The sequence below is a fragment of the Saccopteryx bilineata genome, chromosome 4 (genome assembly GCF_036850765.1).
Source record: "Saccopteryx bilineata isolate mSacBil1 chromosome 4, mSacBil1_pri_phased_curated, whole genome shotgun sequence".
NCBI lineage: Eukaryota > Metazoa > Chordata > Mammalia > Chiroptera > Emballonuridae > Saccopteryx > Saccopteryx bilineata.
The window spans coordinates 92,986,982-93,008,835 of record NC_089493.1 but is presented as its reverse complement, the minus strand read 5'-3'; the positions used below and the strand labels follow the sequence as shown (position 1 = coordinate 93,008,835).

General features: G+C 41.2%; 2 gene segments (V, D, J or C); both read right to left on the bottom strand.

Moving 5' to 3' along the window:
- LOC136336051 (T cell receptor delta constant-like) overlaps positions 1-17,915 on the bottom strand; it is a 54,004-nt gene extending 36,089 nt beyond the window's left edge. Inside the window, exons 1-2 of the C gene segment in view lie at positions 17,799-17,915; positions 17,427-17,524 (exon numbers count right to left, since the gene is read on the bottom strand).
- LOC136336050 (T-cell receptor alpha chain constant-like) overlaps positions 1-21,854 on the bottom strand; it is a 503,949-nt gene that overhangs the window by 120,034 nt on the left and 362,061 nt on the right.

Sequence of the window (21,854 nt, the reverse complement as noted above, 5' to 3'; positions counted from 1 at the left end):
CCACCAGCCAATGCAGACAGCCTTCCCAGTTCAATCATCCTCCAGAACTCACTTTCGGACAAGGAGGTTTATTTCAACTGCTGAATGGCTTTCAACTACTACAAAGCTATTTCTGCTTTGGAAATGAAATCCTTTTCCAGGTATCTTCCCCTTCCCCCCTTTAGTCCTAATTCTGCCCTCTGCAGTAATGGGTGAGTTAATGTTCTTTAGCTCTAGGCTTTCCGTGGCCTTGTCCTGGACAAAAAAAAAAAAAAAAAAAAAAGAAAGTACCTGCTTTGGGAAACTTCAGATTCTCTTTGTATGTATGATCACAGCAAGCTTCCAAACAAAGACTGAACAAAGATTCATCTTTCAGTTTGGACAGTGTTCCTTGAGCTTTGAAAATGCTGCCATGGTTGCTTTAGTCTTTAGCTTATGGCTATTATCTCTATTGGAATACAATGCTCCCTTCATTCTACTCCAGCCTTAGCAAAGGTAAAGCCTCCACATATTTTCATTACTTACAAATCACAGTTAACCCTTGTATAGCACCGGTTTGAACTGCGTGGGTCCACTTATACAAAGGTTTAAAAATATATATATATACAGTTGTCCCTTGTATCCCGGGCTTTATTTACATCCACAAATTCAACCAACTGTGGATGCAGAGTGCAGACGGTATGCATTATTCTATGCTGTTTTATATATGGGACTTGAACATCCTTGGATTTTGGTTTTGGGGGGTGGTGGAACCGATCTTTCTCAGGTACTGAAGGACGAACTACTGTAAAGTTTTGAGGGAGTCAAAAGTTACATGTGGATTTCTGACTGAGTGGTGTCAGCTACCTTAATGCCCACATTGTTTAAGAGTTAACTGTAATTGTAATATGAATTGGTTTCAGGTTACTTTCTGACACCAGGTTTTGATGCGAACAGAATAAAAAACATATGAGGGAGCCTGACGTGTGGTGGCGCAGTGGATAAAGCGTCGACCTGGAAATGCTGAGGTCGCTGGTTCGAAACCCTGAGCTTGCCTGGTCAAGGCACATATGGGAGTTGATGCTTCCAGCTCCTCCCCCCTTCTCTCTCTCTCTGTCTCTCTCTCTCCTCTCTAAAAATGAATAAATAAAATAAAAAATTATTAAAAAAAAACATATGAGGGATATATGGGGAGGAGGGTCTGAGGAAAGGGCACAGAGAGATGAGAATGGGTGATATACTTTACAGTTTGTAGAGGGTTAGCAGCTGGCAAACTCCCTTTGCTATTCCCAAGATTTTGGTTCATTCCAGCTACAGCTAAGCACTTTTTTGGGGGAGAGGGGTGGGTTCTGCAGGATTTAAGGATTATGCACTCATTGAATCCTATTTCCTTTTAGAGGCCTTTAGAAAATATAAATCTTAATGCTGACCTTTGAATTTTATGGAGAGATGAGGTTAATATTAATTTAAGTGATAAATACTCTGAGTCCACAACAGTATTTTTTCTGCTATTAATGTCTTTGTTTCTCTCCTTGCATTTTGTCCCTGTCCTTCCTATTTTTCTTAGCTTTACTAAGTAGGCAATGCACAGTACGAATCATTTTCTGGGGCCAAAAGAGAAAAAACAAATAGCAAACTCAGGGGCAGCCAGGGTACGTTTTCTTATAGACAGTTGCAGTACAAGAATATTCTTGCAGGGCCTGACACAAACTGGCAATGATTTCTGATTAGCAGAATTCCCATCATCATTGTTGTATATTTGAAGAGAGGAGAGGTCCTACTGCCAATGCCTTGTAATGCCTACTCAGTGTATGATCACCATGTGGGATTTTGAGAGGGGGCTGGGCAAGGTCAGTGATATAGGAAAGCATTATGTCAAAATTCTGGATAGATTTTTAGATTTTGCTAAAGTACACGTAAAGTTGTAATGCCTACTCTCCAAAAATCTCTTAACTCTCAGTTTATATTAGTAGTGAACTCAGCCTTCTTAATTCCCAACAGGAAGCATCAAATTCCTAAAATGCTCAAGAGAAAATGTCAATCTCTGTCTTTGAGCAGGTGTTATATGATTGATGGAATCACAGTATGGGAATGTCTAAGAAGCTGATTCTCATGCCCTGCCTGGGTAGTTGGCAGTTGAGACCCACATCTGTTGTGAACTGGCCCAAAGCCAGCAGCTTTTGTTCTCTGAATTGGAAAGGAACTCAAATATGGGGTGTTAGGGGTACAGAGAACCACAGGATGTGGACATTCTGGGTCTCTGGTGCCTCATAAGGGAGATGCATCTGTTGGATTAAACAGCTGGTGAGAAAACAGAGTCAGCAGGGCACATGAACAATTTCCCAGCACTCAGGTCCCATCCATCCCACCACTTTCTACTTCTATCTTAGAATGTGGGCTTTTCCAGGTTTATTAGCCAAACTGTATAGACAGGTCTGACTACTGAGATAAGTGTGATGGTATAAACAATGCTGAACAAGGATATCCTTCCTCCAGATGTGATAAAAAACAGATGGCTTGTAGTGTGGAAGCCAAAAAGCCATAGCAGAACTATCCCAATCCTTCCTGGCAAGCAATCGATTGCACTGAATGTTGAGTTGATTAGTGTGCGTAGGAAAAAGTCTCAGATTTCATCACTGAACTCTCTATATACATTAACAATGTGTGGAAACTGGTAGAAATATATCCAAATGAAAATATAGTGTGTTCAGAGACCTGTTTAATCATATCTCTTGCAGTCTGTATAAGACATAGAAAAAGATTTTCCTCTGTAGTCAGATTCACTTACTTTATCTTGAGCCTCCAGACTAACCCAAAATTATGCTGGCTTGTTCCAGGTTATTTTTGAGTAGACTAGGTCTTCCACAAATACATGGTAGCGTGAAGAGTGATATTAGAACAAAAGTAGACCAGAGAGTTGGAGTTGTCTAAGATGACAATGTTTTCTTCTTTGATTGGAGACTTATGATCTGGACAACTCCCATTGTAGTCCACAGAACTGGTGCATTCAAATCTTCACCCAGGATCTTCAGCGGATCCATATGTCCTGTAGAATCTAAGATTCAGTTCTGTGCCTTTGTAAGAGTGATATGGAGCTAGCCCAACCTTTTCCAATGGCAAGGATAGCGATGAAGTAGCTGGGCCTGGATTTAGGTAGAAACTTCCAAGTCTTTCTGAGACAGACACCTTCTAGAGTCATAATATCAATGCAGTTTAGGTGCAGTTCTAAAATGCTTCTGTGGGGACAAATCTCAGAAAAAATGCTCCCAAATGGTACAAGGTGGTGTTAACTTTCAGACTGGCATGGGTTGGGGTAAGACTAAGAAGTAAAACAGAAGTAGGAAGTGACCTGTTTTACATCATTTCCCTGTTGAGATGCAAATGATTTGGGAATGGTCATTGTTTGAGGGTGTAGGGCACAGGTGAGGGAGGTAATTTTTTAAATTGGAGGTCAGAGGATCAAAGATTAGAGAAAGATATTTAGAAACAAATACTGCCGGAGACACTAAGTGAAGGATGGGGTATAGAACAATAACACTGAGAACATTTTTACGATGTGCTATCCCAAGGTAGCCCAAGCTCAAGCTCTTTGCTTCAGAGAGGTACCTGAGATAACAGAGAAATGGAGGAGGAAATTTCTCCAAAGAGGTTTCTGAAGAAATAAAAAATTTAACTTGTACATTGACCTTATAATGGAAATGAGAATGCATAAGAAAGCCCTTTGGGAGTTAGCTTCAAAGAGAAATACTAGAAAATACAAATAAATCAGAGCATTTATAGAAAGAGAGGAAAATCCATGCCTAATGAATGGTCAGATGTAACATAGCTTGTAACATACAATTTTTCTATCACACTATTGATAACAACATTTCAGTGAACTTGGGGTTTGGATGCGTTGTGTTGGGTAACATTAATAGCAGCTGCTGTATTGTGTGAGTTCAATCAGGCGACACAGAGAACAATTAGTCCCATCCCTGATACTGTGTTTAGCAGAGTCTTTGGCTCAGAACACATTGAGATGTCTTGTGTTTTTCACATTTTGTTTTTTGAATGTTGTTCAGAGCTGTTGTTATACCTGAGGGCCTTTCCTTTTTTCCTCATGTATGTTAGATGTGTATGTATGACACCCTGTATTGGTGACACTGATGATTTATTTGTAAGCCATGCTTAAACCTAATTAATATCAGTACCTCAGGTAGTTTACAAAATTGGATTCTGAGGCCAAAACATAGGAACATAGACTTCTTAGTCTTTTTCTTTCTCTCCCCAAATACAACCAGATAATCCTCTATCTGGTTACTTGGGAAACAAGCAACTTTTTTGAGAAAACGTTCTAAAGAGTTGCTTTAGAAAACTTAGGAAAATGTAAGACTAAAGACAAGCCACAGCCTGAAGCCCAAGCTGCTGACTTGAGCACAGACTGGAGAATGTTAACAGCCAAGAAATATGAGGTCTTTGGCTCTTTTCCCAGAACTGCCAGGCTAAGACCTTGGCAGAAACTTAACAGGAAACTGAACTCAATTTGCATATCCTTTTATACATGGGAGATTAAAAGCTTCAACCTTGAGTGATCACAGTTTTTGAGAATCACGATGAGGCATTAAAGAGGAGGAGGAGTGTCCCATGGGAGATGGGCTGGAGGCGAAGCAAGGTAGGTGTGAGGTTAGCAATGACTTTCAATTCCCTTTGATTAATCATGAGTGTATTTCATTTAGTTCTTTTTTTGATTTTATCTTTATTGGGTCAAAGCTAGGGAAGAATCTGTGTTTCCCAATCTTGGGAACCTGTCAAATTTGATCTCCTTTGTCCCACAACTGCTTCCTTTTCATTCTTTCTGGGCAGAGGCCTATAGTTTATTAGTGCTAAAGGAACCTTAGAGATTATATAATTTAAACTCTCTATTGCACAAATGAGAATCTGGGGTTAAAGTGGTAAACTGACTTATCTAAAGTCACACAAAAAGAAGTAAGAGTTTTGATTCTCAAACAATGTATTTTCTTCCCAACAGGCTGCTATCTCTTCTTAGCAGGTGGAAGTTTCCTTAGCTGTCAGAATGCTGCTTTTGAGCACGTGGTTTGGAGCAGATGTCTTCACCATCTTCTCCCATCAGAACATGCACTTCTGGCGTAGAGCTCTGATTCACCGGTTTTGCTTTTTAGCTCCCCTGAATGAGCTATAGTTCTTTAATGGAAGAAGCCAGAAGACTGAAATGAGCTATTTATTCTTGGGTTTCACTTAGGCATTCACTTGTTTGTTTTTGTTGGTTAAACATTATAGTAAGAACTGATCCCACATAGACAGCATGGGCAGAATGATGGTGGACAAATGCCACCCCTCACAGGTTAGTAACTCAACTTTATTGCTTCCTTTTTAAAAATGGGAAGAGATCTCTCTATTCCTAAAAGGGTACATTAATTAAATGTATCCTGAGACTAGGCAGGTCCTGGGGGAGAGCATTGTCCAAAGTAAATGAGGCCAAGCTTTCTGAAAATTGAGACCTTTCCTTGCTCAGTTGTCTTAGACAGCTGAACCAGGTCTAGTACAAAAAGAGTTGGCATAAAAAATTTATTCTTCTTACAACTCCTGGTAAATATAAGACTGGCCTGAGCTATTTTCATCTGGTACAGACAAAGGGCAATGAAGACACAGTATATAATTGGAGGGCCAGAAAATCACAATAATGAACTTGTCTTTGAGCCTCTCACTACCATTAGTGCAGGGAAATAATTTAGAGAGGTTGTTTGGGAAGAACATGCCTGTTGAGGTATTTTAGATATTTTTATGAAAAATGTACTAGCAGCAATTTGGATTTTTGTTTTAGAAAAGATGGTGGTGCTCATTGTCAATGTTCCCTTTCATTCTATGTATTTTACTCTTTTTCTTTTCTGGGTAAAAATCCACTCTCCTTCAGACCATTAAGAATTGAGGGGAGTGAAGTATTAGTATTATGGGGCACCTGCAGTGTACCAGTCACCCAGGTGTTCCAGGTGCTTCTAGCAATGATTTCATTTAATTCTTGTAATAACTCTACAAAGTAGGTGTTATTATTTCTATTTTATGAATGAAACAATAGAGGTTTAGAGAAGGTAAGCAACCTTGTTGAGGTCCCACATGAGTAAATGTGGAGCTGTGATTCTTACCCATTTTTGTCTGATTCTAGAGCCCGTGCTCTTATAACTATGAAAAGGACTTACACATTAAAACACATTTAGTTTATAGGCCAAAATATATCTTTGAGACCAATTTTTGTGTGCATGTGTGGCAGAGACAGAGAGAGAGACAGAGAAAGGAACAGATAGGAACAGACAGACAGGAACGGAGAGAGATGAGAAGCATCAATCCTTTGTTGTGGCTCCTTAGTCTCCTTAGTTTTTCATTGATTGCTTCCTCATATGTGCCTTGATGTGTGTGTGTAGGGAGCTACAGCAGAGCGAGTGACCCCTTGCTCGAGTCAGCTACCTTGGGCTCAAGCCAACGACCTTGGGCTTCAAGCCAGCAACCTTTGGGCTCAAGCCAGTGACCATAGGGTCATGTTTAGGATCCCATGTGCAAGCCGGCAACCCCACGTTCAAGCCAGATGAACCTGCACTCAGTTTTTAACCTGGTTCCTCAGTTTCCCAGGCTGACACTATCTACTGTACCACCACTTGGTCAGGCTGTCTCTTACGATCTTTATCAATGCTTTCTCTTTTCTAGGGGTTCAGGCACTGAATCAGTTAGTAGATTTGGGGGGACCATGAGAAATGCTAGGGACTCCTTAATGATCCCCTGCAACACTTCTGGGTTTGACTTTGGACAACTCTAGATGAACTGGTACAACCAAGTCCCAGAAAGACCATGTAAATGTTTCCATTAGTTTTTTAGGGAATGTTAAGCATTACACATCTTCTATGGAGAGATTTGCTATCACCAGGAATAACATAAAAAAGTCATTGATATTTACAAACCAACAGACTAAAACCTGAAGACTCAGTCTAGTATTATTGTGCTTTTACCACAGTGAACTATAGCAAAACTGAAGGGGAAACCTCTCTGGTGGGCAGAACAAAAAAAGAACCTGCATATACAATCAATGATCTTTATCTAGCTGGATCTCCCCATCACTGAATGTCCACCTTGATCAGACTTGAGACTATACTCTTATTCTCATGTGAAACACAATCTCTTCACTCTGCTCCTTTGAATTTTCTCAGTTTTTTCAACTTCCAATGTATTGCATTCAGAGCTGGTTGGGTCAATGTGTGAGAAAGGACCCAAAGGAATCAGTCCTGAGTGACCACTCCAGAAGTCCTGTGAGCAGAGGAATTGTTCTGAACAATGATGGGGTAGTCAGAAAGTCTAAATCACACCTATTCCTCAGGTGCAGCTGTTTACCCATCATGGTTGTTTTTCTTAGTTTTTGACTTCTAAGACATTGGAGGAAAGAAAGAGAAAAACATGTAATCATGAAGAATTGAAAGAAAGATGGTAGTGGGGTTCCAGATAACTACTATTTATAATCCTTCCCACATTTGAAGCTCCATGAAAACATTCTCATTGTGTTAACAAGTTTCATGGCACAATTTAACTAGGTATGTTTTCCTTTCTTAAATAGGTAGCAATATAGTTCAGACAGGTAAAATTACATACAAAAATAAACATGTTTATTCACAAAAATATTAATATGTTTTGAACTTAAAAATAATATAAAGATTGTCCCTAACTTTGGCAAGGTTCTTTCACTGATCTTAAAATGAACAAGTTTAAAGATTTGGTCTCACCTGACCAGGCAGTGGTGCAGTGGATAAAGCGTTGGACTGGAATGCAGAGGACCCAGTTTCAAAACCCCAAGGTCACTGGCTTGAGCACGGGCTCACCAGCTTGAGCACGAGGTCACTGACTTGAGCATGGGATTATAAACATGACTCCATGGTCACCGGCTTGAGCCCAAGGTTGCTGGCTTGAGCCCAGGTCACTGGCTTGAGCCCAGTTCATTGGCTTGAGCAAAGGGTCACTGGCTTGACTGAAGTCCCCTCCCTCCCCATCAAAGCACATATGAGAAAGCAATCAGTAAATAACTAACGTGCCACAACAATGCGTGGATGCTTCTCATCTCTCTCCCTTCTTGTCTGTCTGTCCTTTTCTCTCTCTTTCTTCATTAGCTCTCTCGCTAAAAAAAAAATTGTAAAAATGTTGGGAGACAGTTGTCATAGTGTCTCCAAAAATGATGACTCCAGCATTACCTTAGAGAAACAGCACAAGGAGGGTCAACCCAAGCAGACAGCACATTCTGGAGACTGAGGAAGGAAAAGTGCCCAAAGATACAACAGGGGCTATTGATCTTTTTGGATGCAATCTCTAAGGGTCGTATCGTGGGGACCCAATAGGAAATAGTTCTCTTTGCATAGCTTCCTCTGATAGAATAGAGCCTACTGCCATCAGAAAGGGCTCTGGGAAGGTATTAGTTCCATTCTTTTGCTCACAGACATGATTAAAAAAAACTTTTTATAAGCTCCAAAAAATAAAAACTCTTGAGTTGTGTGGTGCAACACTTTAGTAGCAGGCTGGCTAGGCTGTATCCAGGATCAGGTACTTACCAACACTATGACGCTGGGCAATGCCTTAACCTCTCCTTGCTTTGATTTCTTCATCGGTGCAATAGGGATAATTGTTGCAATGAGTAATCATGAAGATTAAACAAATCAAAATATATAAACTACTTTGAACAGAGACTTGCATGTAGGAAAGTACCCTGTGACTGTAGGCCATCAGTTATTATTGTCAGTACATCTTTACAGTTGGTAATTTTCATTTTCAAGATTTCACTTTTAATTTAGTTCTTGCTGAAATTCTTCTTAGCTCATAGGTAATGGAGACAAATGGTCATAGTTACCAAGGGTGAACACTGGATGGGCCCTCAGCCTGTATCAGATCTAGCTTCTTTACTTTGTAAATGAGCATGAGGAGATAAAATGATGGGTTCATGTTCTCACAGGGCCGAACTAGGTTATGAACATAAGTTCCAGCGGTTTTTTTTTTCTATTGTGCAATAATTCTTCACATGCCTCAATTCAACATTGCCTACTTTTTAAAAGACTTACTCAGCGTACCCTGGAGACATTCCTGGTCTGTGATTCTGTAGGAGGGGCTGGCCAGTGCTGAATGTAATAATATTGTCATTCTTATGATCTGATAACACCTCATTGGCTTTATGTTTCTTAACAGCACTGTCATATTGTTGACTTGTACTTATTTTGGAAAAGAAAGGGGAAGAGATTTTGTCTCTGAATGGAAGGCAGGCTCTGGCCATTGACCCATTCATTGCTTAGTAGAAAGGATCAGAGACACTGCCATGGGGACAAAAGTCAAGGAGTGAGGAGCAAGGTCCTTAATGAGTGGGGTTTATTTAGGTTGAGATGAGAAGGAAAGACCAGCCTTTCTTCTTTCACTCAGCTGTGTGTACTGAAGACCTGCTAAGTGTGATGCTAGGCAACCATCGGAATGCAAAAGGACCAGGGGCAGGGTTGAGATTTCAAGGACTTTCTTTAGAAAGAGGTACATAGTAAAGACTGAGCTCTCTGGAGTTCTTTAGGGCTCTATACTCCCACAACGAAGAGGAGACTTCTTACTCTTCAAGCCACAGAGGCACTCACTAGAAGGGGCTCAACTTGGCTGGTAAGAGAAAGATTTTCCAGATGACTGGAGGGAAAAAACTACATAGCAGGGATATGGACTGAAAATACACCATGATAGAGTGTTTCCCATGGCAACCAGATGTAGTGGAAAGAGTTCTTAACCAGGAGAGTTGGAAAACCTGTGCTATTTTGGCTTTGCCACTGGCTGGTTGTGTGATGGTGGGAAAGTCACTTAATTTCTTCACTTCTCAGTCTTTATATCTTCAATTGAGAAGATTGGACCAGGAGGTGATTAAAGTTTCTCAGTGTTTTAACACGTGTGTGTGTGTGTGTGTGTGTGTGTGTGTGTGTGTAAAGGGTAGGGCTGAAGGCTGAGGAGGATATCCTTCATATGAGAAAAATGTTGAAGGTTTGGATGCTGATAAATGGACCAACTGTGAATTCATTTTTTTAAGTGAGAGGGGGAGACAGACAGATATACTCCCGCATGTACCCCAACTGGAATCTACTAGGCAAGCCCCCTACCGAGTGATGCTCTGCCCATTTGGGGCCATTGCTTGGCAACAAGCTATTTTTAGCTCTGAAGCAGAGAATCCACAGCTGTCCTCAGTCAACTCACTGGAACAAATCCAGCCACGGCTATTGGAAGGGAAGAGAGATTGAGAGAGAAGAGGAAGGGGGAGAGGTGGAGAAGCAGATGATCTCTTTTCCTGTGTGCCCTGACCGGGAATTGAACCTGGGACATCCACATGCTGGGCCAATGCTTTACCACTGAGCAAACTGGCCAGGGCCTGTGAACTAATTTTTAAGCTTAGTTGGACTACAGAGGAGTCACATCTCTGATTTAACTTGCAGTGTCTGTTATACTGACCCCTTTGTGGTTCTCTGTGTCCTTATAAACTTGGTGCACAAAACCCTTCCTTTCCTCTTTAGGCATCTGGGGCAGTTCATCTTCTATCTCAGTCACGATTATAACATGTGCTATGCAAACACAGTCTAGGCCTTTATGAAAGAGGAGGCCTTTGACACGACTTCTGACAACATAGACTTTTTTCCTTGGCATGGTTCCGTGGATGCTGACTTTCCTTCTCACTGCCTCTGAGTCATACTGCTCGCTCTGTCAGGTGCCACGTGAAGATGGAAACCACCTCAGCACACCCAGAAGTCTTGGAGGATAAATCTCTAAAGCTTTGCTAGGAACTGTGAGGGCACTCCAGCTTTCTCCACAGGTACTCCACATTCCCTGGGTTTCTTTGAAGTGAATACTTGTTTTATTGCTGTGTCCCAGTATATTGGGACAGTTTCTAGGAGACACATTGGTCTGAAAGTGTAGATGAGGCTGCTGATTCTCTCCTAAGGCTACTGAAATGGGTTCATCTTGAAGGTTTGTGTCAGAAAGGAGTCATCCAATTTGTATATACAGCACTCCTTCTATGGTTGGGAAGAAACACTCATCAATTCACAGAGGTGGTCCTGTAAGTGGGGAGAGGAGGCAAAGGGCTCAGTGTTACATATGCCCTATTCCATTTGTCAGCAATCAATTCTACCATCTTTCATTTCACGTTCTAAGTTTTGGCATTTTTAGGACTGCTTCTTCCTCATTTTGTGCTAGTCTGAAGTATTTGGGAAAGAGCTCTCAGCTAGATAAGAAGAAAAAACTATTGTTTACTCCCCCAAGTTACAGAAAAGCTGGTGCTATTATGTGTCATAAAGTGGAACATAAAAATATTATTTCTAATAGAAAAGTCTGGAAAACACCCAGACTCCAAAAATATATTACCACCCCTGCCTGCCTCCAGGCCTTTGTTAAGATGTGACCTCATTACAGCCTTTTTTGACCACCTGATTTAAAATAGTTATTTTCTCCAAGCCCCCCTGACAGCATGATCTATCCCCACTAACATGTATGTTACTTTGTAATAATTTTCACTAAAATAAACTCATGGGCTTCTTAGCACTATATTCCCAGTATATCTAGAAAGGTACCTGGTGCGTAGTAGGTGCTTAATAAATTGTTATTGAATAAATAACCAAATGTCATTATAGGAAAGCAATTTTAACTGCTAAAAGTCTATACTTTGCATTATTCTTCCTTAATAATTTGTTGCCTTAGCAATATATTTATACTGACATTTCTTTTTCTGAAAGTTATAAATATTCATGAGATTTTGTCCTTAAGCCAGAAAAGAATAATTTAAACTTTCTTATTCTCCTGCATGTGTACTGGTAAACAGAAAACTTATGGCCATTAAATTTCTTATTTAAACACAGAGTTTGAGAACCTGCCTTATTTAAATTAATAGAAACAATTGCATTTTGGCTCGTTTTCCTTTGTTCTGTCGCCAGGTTTTTTAACATCTGGAGGCTCCAAGGATAGGTTTTTCTGTTTCTGGTTGAAGATCTTGTTGAGTTTTGGGGAAGATTTATTAGTATTGCTTCCTACCGTGCCATTACGCTTACGTCATCTCTCACCAGGTTTTTTAAAATTGAGAATGGCATGCTGAGTGGCATGCTGCTCCTGGGAGCCCTTGAGAATCCTGGGTGTGCGTTCAGGATTCCTTTGGGGTTTGACACATGCTCCCATCTGTGTTACTATCCATAAGTGTTTGTGTATGTGTGAACTGCTAAAAAAAAACCCCAAGAACCCAGAGAGTCTGCATTCTTGAAGGATGCCAAAATCACCTGGTGATGGTAAATGTGAGAGGGTGAGAGGAAGTTAGGAATTACTCTTTTGTTTAACAAAATGTGTTATTGTGGCTTTGGGTTATGAAATAGCTTGCCCCAGCAGGTTTGTTTGGAGAAAAAGTTTGCAAAATTCCTTTATGAAATAAAGTAAAAATGTTCAGATTTTCCTCTGATAGTCCAAGCCTCAGGGCCGGGGGCCTTGGGATTAAAAGAGAAAAGGTGGCGAATGGAGAAATCCTGCTATCTTCCCCATTTTACCTCTGCCTTGGAGGGATGTGAGGGAACACAGAAGCATTGATATCCACTCTCCAAGAGTAAGTTATCTGGTGAGTACTCTATTAGCAACCCTTCAGACAATCTTGTTATAGTCAATAGCATCTATAGTGGATAGATGAGGTTTGGAGAAAGCATCTCAGAGGGCAGTGGTAGCACCAGTCTTGCGCACTCCGCATTCCCAGCATCCAGCAGTGTCGCGTATGTAGTACTCACTCCTTAATTACTTCACCTCCTTGTTCATTCAGTACATTTGTTGGGTGCCCATTGTGTGTCAGAACTTATTCTAAGTGCTGGAATGAAGGTAATGAACAAAGCAGACAAAAGCCCTTCCTTGAGGAGCTGTATTCCAGTGGAGAGCTAGACAACAAATAAATAAGCTAATAATCTATATAACACATCAAATGGTGATAAATGCTGTGGAGGACAATAAAGCAGAAAGGAGGGATGATATTTGCTGGAGAAATGAATGAAGTGCCTTAACCTCTTTCCCTCTCCCAAAAATCAGAGATGCATAATTCTGTCATTTCCATTATTATTATGGGGGGAATGTGCAATGCGTTGAATTGAAAAAGAGTAGGAAAGAAGCCTCGACTCTGGAGATTCTTTACCTCATCACTGTGGACAATTTATTAGGCAGCACTTCCTGTCTGAGACACTGTAGCAGGCTCAGACCCTCCTTAAAGTGCAGAAATTTCTATTTGAACTCAAATCTCTCCTTTGCATAAGGGCTTCTGCACTTTAATTTACCGCAGTGTTTTATGGGGTTAGTTTGCTCATTTTGAATGAAGAGAGCTGTGGACAACAGATCTTGAGGACTTTTGCTGCCTTGGGATAAGTGATAATAAAACAGAGAAAATGAAAGAGACCAATTTATACACTTTGCCTCATCGTACCAATATGGATAGAAGGTAAAGTCAACAACTCTATGGATCTGTCAGAGACCCTGGATTTTCTCCAGCTCTCATCCCACTAGTCCTAGACCTCTGGAGCTGCCATTCTAGGCAGACCCCTGAGAAGGAAAGGAGAAAGCGGTGAATGTCTTAGTGCCCCAGAGACTCTAGGGAGTCCAGTAAGGTACTGCTTTTGACAAGCATCATAAAAGAGAGATGTGGGTCATTTCCCATGCCATGGCCCCCCAAAAGCTACTGACCTAGGGGTGGTGTTCAGGATTGTAAGTGTCAGGGGGTTGGGTAGAGGCTATATTCCTTTAGCCAAGGGAGTGGACATCTCCAGAGAGCAGTCTGGAAGCTGAAATTTCAACTAGTGGTTTTAAAGGAGGGGAGGGAGAATTAGGAGGTGGAAGGAATCAGATATTTCTAGCCCACCCCCTCTTCTGGGCAATAGCCGGGGAATCAAAGGCAACCTCTGCATTGCACAGATGCCTGGACTTCACACATTTGTTTCCAGATGTCCTTTGATTCTGATATTGTTGCAGGTGATGTATTTCTTTAGTACATCCAGTGTCAAGACAGACAGCCTTCAACTCAGATCCAATCCCTGGTTCTGCTTCTGTAATCTCCGGGAAGTACCCAGCCACTTTGAGGCTCAGTATTCTTGTCTGTAAGAAGGGGCTGAGAATAACATCATGGGATTGTCATGAGGATTAAGTGAATCTACACCTAAAAGGTGGTTGCATCTTGTTGGCACACAGTAGTTTAGTTTACTTTCTCCACAATTATTTCATTGCATAATTTGTTCTTTCTTATAGGAAATATTTATTGAATAGCTATATATTCCATGCTATTTACTTGCTTTCTATTGCTAGCTTTTTATGACAATGTGAGGTTGGAACTTTTATTATTATCACCATTTCAAAGATAAAGAGATACAGATGATTTTAGAAGACAGTGTGAAGCTTATGTCAGGATCACAAATCTGTTAGAAAACATAGATAGGTCACTTGGGGCCCCTGCTTCATTGTCTCAGTTTCTTGGCAGACAGTCACAGAGCATCAGTTTGAACAGGTCCGGTGGCGAGGGCACAGCCCCTGTTGCTCCTTATTTCTGACACATCTTGGAGATGCCCTCCTCTGTGGTTCCCCCACTCTCTTGAATCACATGCTGTGCTCTCCAGCACTGACTCCAAAGTCGGAAACCTGTCAACCTCCCTTACTAGCTGTGGAAATTTGGGCAAGTATTTTAGCTTTTCTGTGCCTTGTGTCCTCATTTGTAAAATGGGGATAATAATAGAAATGTATTATTTGATTGTTGAGAGCATTAAATGATAGAATACATGTAAAGTACTCAGAATAGTGCCTGGCATATAGTAAGCCCTCAACACCTGTAATAACAGCTAACATACAGTTTTATGGATTTGTCCAGATATTTCCCCTCTTTCTCTTCAAACACATCTTCCCTGATCTCTGTCAGAGGACCCAGTGGGTCTCTTCTGAGGAGTCCGTATTATAAATCTTATAATATCATGGTACCAAAACTTTGCCAACATCTGCATAACCAGTTTCCAAAAGTCATTCTTTTTACAATTGTCATGATTTCAAACTGGGAGGAGAATTATACCCTTTCAATCTTGAAGAGGCACTTCATTTTCCTGTCTGGCACATGTTCAAAGAAGAACAGTAAGATATGAATAGCAGGGCTGAATGAGTCATGACAGGGCCTGTGTAGTAACTTGGATACATTCCAGGAAGGTTGGGTCCAAGCTCCCTTCCCAAAATGTAGGGCTCAGGGTCCCTGTTTTGGATGGGGACCTGAGAACCTGATTTTGTCCAAGGGCAGAGTCAATATTCAGAGCCTTCAGACAGTTTCATCAAAGAAACTATCCAACAGGGTGGAACAGTGAGGTAGAAGTGAGGTACAGGCCTGTGTTGGGATCAGGACACAGACAGAGGGAGTGGGTTTGAGATGGAGAGTTGAAAAGACAGATTCCCTGAAATGTAGTTGTTTGGAGAGATAAATGATAAGAGCTCATGGGGTCATGGCTAAATGCACAGAATAATTGCACATTATAACTATATATTATTGTATATATGTAGTATGTATATATATGCACACATATATAGCTCTATCACCTATCATCTATCTATCTATCTATCTATCTATCTATCTATCTATCTATCTATCATCTATCTATCTATCATCTATCATCTATCTATGAGTGGAAGGTCAAATAGAATCATGAGAGAAGGAAAGCTTGGGAATATTCCTTTTTTTAATTTTAATTTTTCCCAAAGTGAGAAGTGTGGGTACAGGGGGCGGGGCAGATAGACAGACTCCTGCATGCGCCTGACCGGGATCCACCCCGCATGCCCACCAGAGGGTGATGCTTGACCTCTCTGGGGCATCGCTCTGCTGCAATCTGAGCCATTCTAGCGCCTGAGGCGGAGGCCATGCAGCTATCCTCAGCACCGGGGCAAACTTTGCTGCAATGGAGCCTTGGCTGAGGGAGGGGAAGAGTGAGATAAAGAGAAAGGGTGGAGAAGCAGATGGGCGCTTCTCCTGTGTGCCCTGGCCAGTAATTGAACCTGGACTTCCACATGCCGGGCTGACGCTCTACCACTGAGCAAACTGGCCAGGGCCAGGAACACTCTTGTTGAAACAATGAGGAGTCCTGACTGGAACCAACTGTGTGTGTCTGGCAAACTTGTTAGCCTTTTTTGTACATCTATGGAAAACAGATGTTGATTAGAAAGGTTATAGAGAAAGTTATTCCGTAGACATTGCTTGAAGTAGCCTAAAGAGGCTTAGGAAAATTTTTATTTTAAATTAAAAAATATTTTTCAACTTTATTGATGTGCAATAAATTGCACATATTTACAATGCACAGTTTGATCCATTTTTGTTTACTTGTACATCCATGAAACCATCATCATAATAAAGATACTGAACATATCCATCACTACCAAAAGTTCCAATGAAGTCTTTTATAAGTGAATGTAAATATTCTAGACAAGTCCAGAAGGAAAACCACAGGTTCAGCCTCAGAATAGGCAGTCAATCATCTAAATCTGGAAAAGTACATTAAGATAAAAGTGGAGTTTAAATTGAGCTGTCCACAGAAGGGTAAAGAAGAAATTCACCAGGTTTTATTTCTAGCACATATAGAAGATGTAAAGAGATAGAGAGGAAGGGAGGTCGACAGGCCATATTCAGTCAGTAATCATCAAAACAAAACGGAATGCCAAAGATTGAGTTTTGCCTTCTATGTTGGGCAAGATGGCATGCAGTACATACTGTTGATATTGAAGGGAGGGAGTCTCCTCCCTTTCCCAACTCTCCCTCTTCCAGAACAGCTAGATTCAGGGTATATATGGTTGGTGAGAAACTGGACTACCATCACCTGTAGTCATACTTTGGTTAGTGCCCCTTTAATCTATCACTTAAGCACTTCGGATGTGTGGCCAAATCTTTTATGAAGCTTCAAAACAAACAAACAAACAAACAAACACCATAAAAACCAAAACCAACCTGTTAAGTATGTATATTGAATGCTACAACTCCTAACTTTGGCTCTGTCTCTCCCCTTTCTTGTCCCACAGTTGGCTATATTTTCCTGGAGGTTGCCTATCTGAGTATGAGTGGTTGAGCCTGGAGGAAAGGCAATGATGCCAGCTTTCTCTGACCCCCATTTATTAAGCTATTTATTAAACAACAAATCATGATCTTGTTGGAATTGCTGTTCTACACAATGCTCTGTGGTTTTTGAGTTGCTCAGAAGTAGGCCAGCAGCAGGGTGGTAGTCGCTGGCACAGTAGTAATATCCTTCATCTTTCTCTGATGCTTGAAGGATTGTAAGCACAGCTTGGTTTTTTGATTCATCAATGGTAGCTTGGAACTTATTCAGGAAACCAGGGCCATACATGCTCCCTTCTCGGTGTATGAAAGTCATTGTGTTACCCTGGGTCTTCCTATACCAGCTAATGTAGTAGTTACTGACCATTTCTCCTTCCATGGAGCACCTGAGGGTGGCAGACTCCCCAAAGAACACAGTCACTCCTGGGGCTTGAGACACCAACACCACAGCCGACATGACTCCTTAGAGAAAAGACATGAGAGGGGCTCAGTAAGGACTGGGGCTGAGATCATTGAGTAAGAGGCACTGTCCATAAGCTCCAGACCCTGGCATTCTTGATTTCTCATAGCTGCTCAGTCTTACTTAGTTGAGGTTCCAGGATCTGCTTTACCTGCTCAGAAGAGTATAAGATGGATGAGTGAGCAGGTCCTCTGCATGGCTCCACTTGGGACAGCTCTGTCTCCCAACTCACCCTCTGCTTGGTCCCTCTGCCTTTCCTACCCAGATCTGCCTTACCTTCCAAGAAGAGGGTGAGATGGATGAGTGAGCAGGTCCTCTGCATGGCTCCATTCAGGGATAGCTCTGCCTCCCAACTCACTCTCTTCCTGGTCCCTCCTCTGAGCTAACACCTTCTCTGTGACACATTTATGCCTGAGGAAACCAGCCCCTGTTGGCTGCTGTTCTGTTCCCCAAGAAGAGTTTCTGCCAATCACAGATGTTTCACCGAGCCTGTAGCTTGTTACTGGGATGACGATACCACCTTCAAGATTGATATTGTGGTTCAGATAAGTAAGGACAATTGAGAAAATGCTAAGACAGCTTATTTGATTGATAACAAGGTTTCTGCTTCCTACCCATGAAAGTTAAGTTTGATATTATTGCTCCCTTTTCATGTTAGATGTACTTGTTATATGCTCTGTGGTGATGTCACAGTTAATGCCAAGAATTATTGAAATTTACAGCTGTAATCAAAAGAACCATCAAAAAAGGGGATCATGGACTTCTGAAGTTGTAATGATTTCTGTGTTTACTGCCAACTGCCTCCAGGCAAAGTTGGATAAGGGTGACTCACCCAAGTGTAAAAGAGCAAGCTGATAAAGTATTGTCTCCAAATTTGAGCCAGCTTCCTGATCTTTATTGAGCTCATCTATCTTTTCTGAAGATGAATCACCTATGTTGAATTACACAGAGACAAATATTATAAAAAACTTAGAAACCACCACTACTTTCCAGTCTACAACAGCCTGAATTTATATTTTCAAAACAGAGGCATGCTTAAACTTTTGGAACCTATACTTCTGAATTTCAAGAAAAACACTATATGAAATTTTTAAGTAAACATATTCAAGGTAATCACATTCTTTGAAATTACAAATTTCATCATCAGTATGTACTGGTTGGACACGATGATGCCCACTCTCTATAGTTCTTTAAAAGTGGCTGAGGGCAGCTTCTCTGGACTTGCATACATGATCTTTTATATCAGATTGCCTATCTCTTGGCACAGTCTATGACCTAGTCATTTTTACTATGTACCAGACCCTGAAGATTCACTGAAAAATGACAGATGTGATCCCTCCTCTTATGGAACTTATGTTTTAGCATGGGACCTAGTCATTACTTAATGCATAATTTGCATAATAAATTCCTCCACTGCAGCCATGATAAGAACTTTGTAGAAGCAGAAATATTATGAGAGCATATTATTGGGGCCAGGATCTTGTAAGGGAAGACTTCCCTAAAGAAGTGATTTTTGCAGATGAGATTCAAAAGCAAAAGTAACCCAGCTATGCTAGATGGTGTTATTTTTGTCCCTTAGGTCTACTCTGCTTCTTATTCTAGGAGGCTAACCTTAATGGACAACATCCACCTGGTTCCCTAGATCTCTGGTATCCCATTTAGTTTGGCCAGTGGGACGTACCATCAGCAGACTGGAGAGAAGGAGGAGAGTGAAGTAGGGTGTTATTACCCCACATTCTTTCCTGCCAAGCTGCAGATCAGCAGAGGCTGCTTTCATCTACTGGAGGCTACAGCTTCTCTCCTACACCTGCAGCACCCAGGAAAGGCTCCTCTATGCCATGCTTCAAGCTTAGGCTGGTAGTGACTTCTTTGTTTTCAGACTCAGGACGTTTCACTATCTTTTTTTCGGTTTCCCACAACCCAGCTGCATTAGTTTCCTATGGCCACCTCAGAAGCACCACAAACTGGGTGGCTTAAAACAATAGAAATGTAATGTCTCACAGTTCTGAAGGTTAAAAGTTCAAAATCAAGGTGTCAGCAGGGCCACACTTCTGAAACGTGTAGGGGAATCCTTCCTTGTCCCTTCCTAACTTCTGGGGGTTTGCTGACATCTTTGGTGTTCTTGGGCTTGGCTTGCGGTTGTATCACTTCAGTCCCTGTCTTCCAGGTCACAAGGTGTTCTCTCTGCCTCTCAGTCTTCACACGATCACTTCTCATAAAGATGTCAGTCATATTGTATTTGGGGTCAACCCTATTCCAGCCTGACCTCATCTTTACTAATTATGTCAATTTCAATGACCTTATTTTCAAATAAGGCCAATTTATAAGATACTGGAGGTGAAAACTCTGAGTGATTTTTTTTTTTTAGGAACATAATTTAAACCATAACACTTGCCCACACCTTTGCTCATTTCATTAGAGTCTCTTGAATCACCACTTCAAGAAGACCCTCTGTCTCCTGCCGGGATTCTGCCTGACATACCAGGTATAAAGGGGCATGTGTAGGGAAAGATTAGTAAAAACTGAGGACATGTAAAGAAAAAGCCCCAAAGGCAGGAGGAAGTGCTGTGGGCTTAAAGCTGCACTAATATAAAAAAAACAAATTAGCTGGATTCAAAGAATCCTATCTTCCTAGATAATTACTTTTGAACTCTCACAAATTATTCAGGAAGTCATTCTGAAAAATCCCAAGAATGTGCTTATGTTTATGATGGTGACTTATATCTGACAGAAGTTAGAGGCAATTTTAAGAGTTGATTGCTAATAGGCTAAAGAAACCTCCCTCTAGGTCTGACTAAGAGTGAGTTAGCATTAATAATAAATCAAAGGCAGAGGTAGAAGAAAGTAGTGGGAAGAAACCAGCTATGATCTTGTGAAAGCTTAGGGCAGACAATGGCTAGAAGCCACGCCATGTCTGGTCTGGGAGAGTCAAGACCTGCTGCAGACACCTTGGCCTCCTAATCACATGGTTGGAGAAAGATGGAAGTTGAACACAAATGTAGCCTATCTTGGGGTGCTCAGGTGGAAAGTAGAAAAGTGTGCCAGGGCCTGCCCTTGGATGTCACCTTTCTCAGGCTCCAGACAGGCTCTGTTCCCTGTACTGATTCTTTCTATACCAAGGCCAGCAATTAGGCCATGACTTTCTATGACCTGTACTTTCTATGTCTGTACTTTCATATGATTTCTGAGGAGAACTAATGTTTCTTTTCAGTGTTTGAGGAATAAATGAGGTGATATCTGCAAACACTTGGCTCACTGCTGGGCCATTTGTTAATTTCCTCCTTCTTTGATATCTTTTTTATAAAAACAAGGATACCTGAGAGAAGAGACAAAAGTGGTTTGGGGAGGTTTATCCATCCTTCCCCATCAGCTTCCCATTTTTTGACATCTTCCCAATCTTATGTTGTGAAAATAGAGTCTCAAGGCAAGTTCCTGAGGCATCTTTCAGTGAGATTGTTACCCCTTAGTACCTCAATTGTAGGCAATTCTGGAGTTGCCTTTGTATATAATACTGCCTCACACTTGTTATTTGGTCTGTCTTTATCACCTGTGTTATCCTCCCAAAGCACCTTGTGGAACTCATACTGTTTCTCGAAAGTGCTGACTGAAGTGTAATGATTTCTTCTGCCTACAGGATGTCTGACTCGAATGTGAGTGGCTCTCTATAACATACAAGGAGAGCAAAGGAAGACCAGTGAAGAACTCATTCCCAAGATCATGGCCACAAGAAGGATCCCAGGTCTCTGAGTTGTGGCTTTAAAGATAAATTGTATTATAGGAACTTCTGTTCGCTTCAGCCTGACCAGGCAGAAGAGGGTTAAGAAAGACATTGCTAATCCTGATACACAGATTGCTAAGAGCACTTTCCGCTTTTCTGTTAATGTAAAATGTCTAGAGATGGCTGTACGGCTGAGGTAGTTTATATTCCATTTTCAGGGCATGGTGCTGCTTGGGGGATCCAAGGCAAATCAACCAATGGATTACATAGCAAGGGAGGAAGATAAATTTTTTGGGCTCATTGAGAACAGAAAGAAGAAGGAATGATTTGAGGTGTTAAGGACCTTAGCAGGCCCTTGAGTTTATATTTCAGCCTTCATTTCCCATAATCTCAAGCAGAGAGCTGCTTTTTCTATTCTTCAAGTGACTTCCTTGAACTCATCTTCAATTTCTTTGAATTTGCACAGATTTTTCAGAGCAGGCAGCTGGGTAATCCTACCTTTGCTCAGCAAAGCCTCAAAAAAATACTACCTACAAGACTGGGTTGGACAAGGCCCTGGAAATTGATGTCCTCTTTTTTCAATGCCTTTTCTAGTTTTCTGGGCCTCAGTTTTC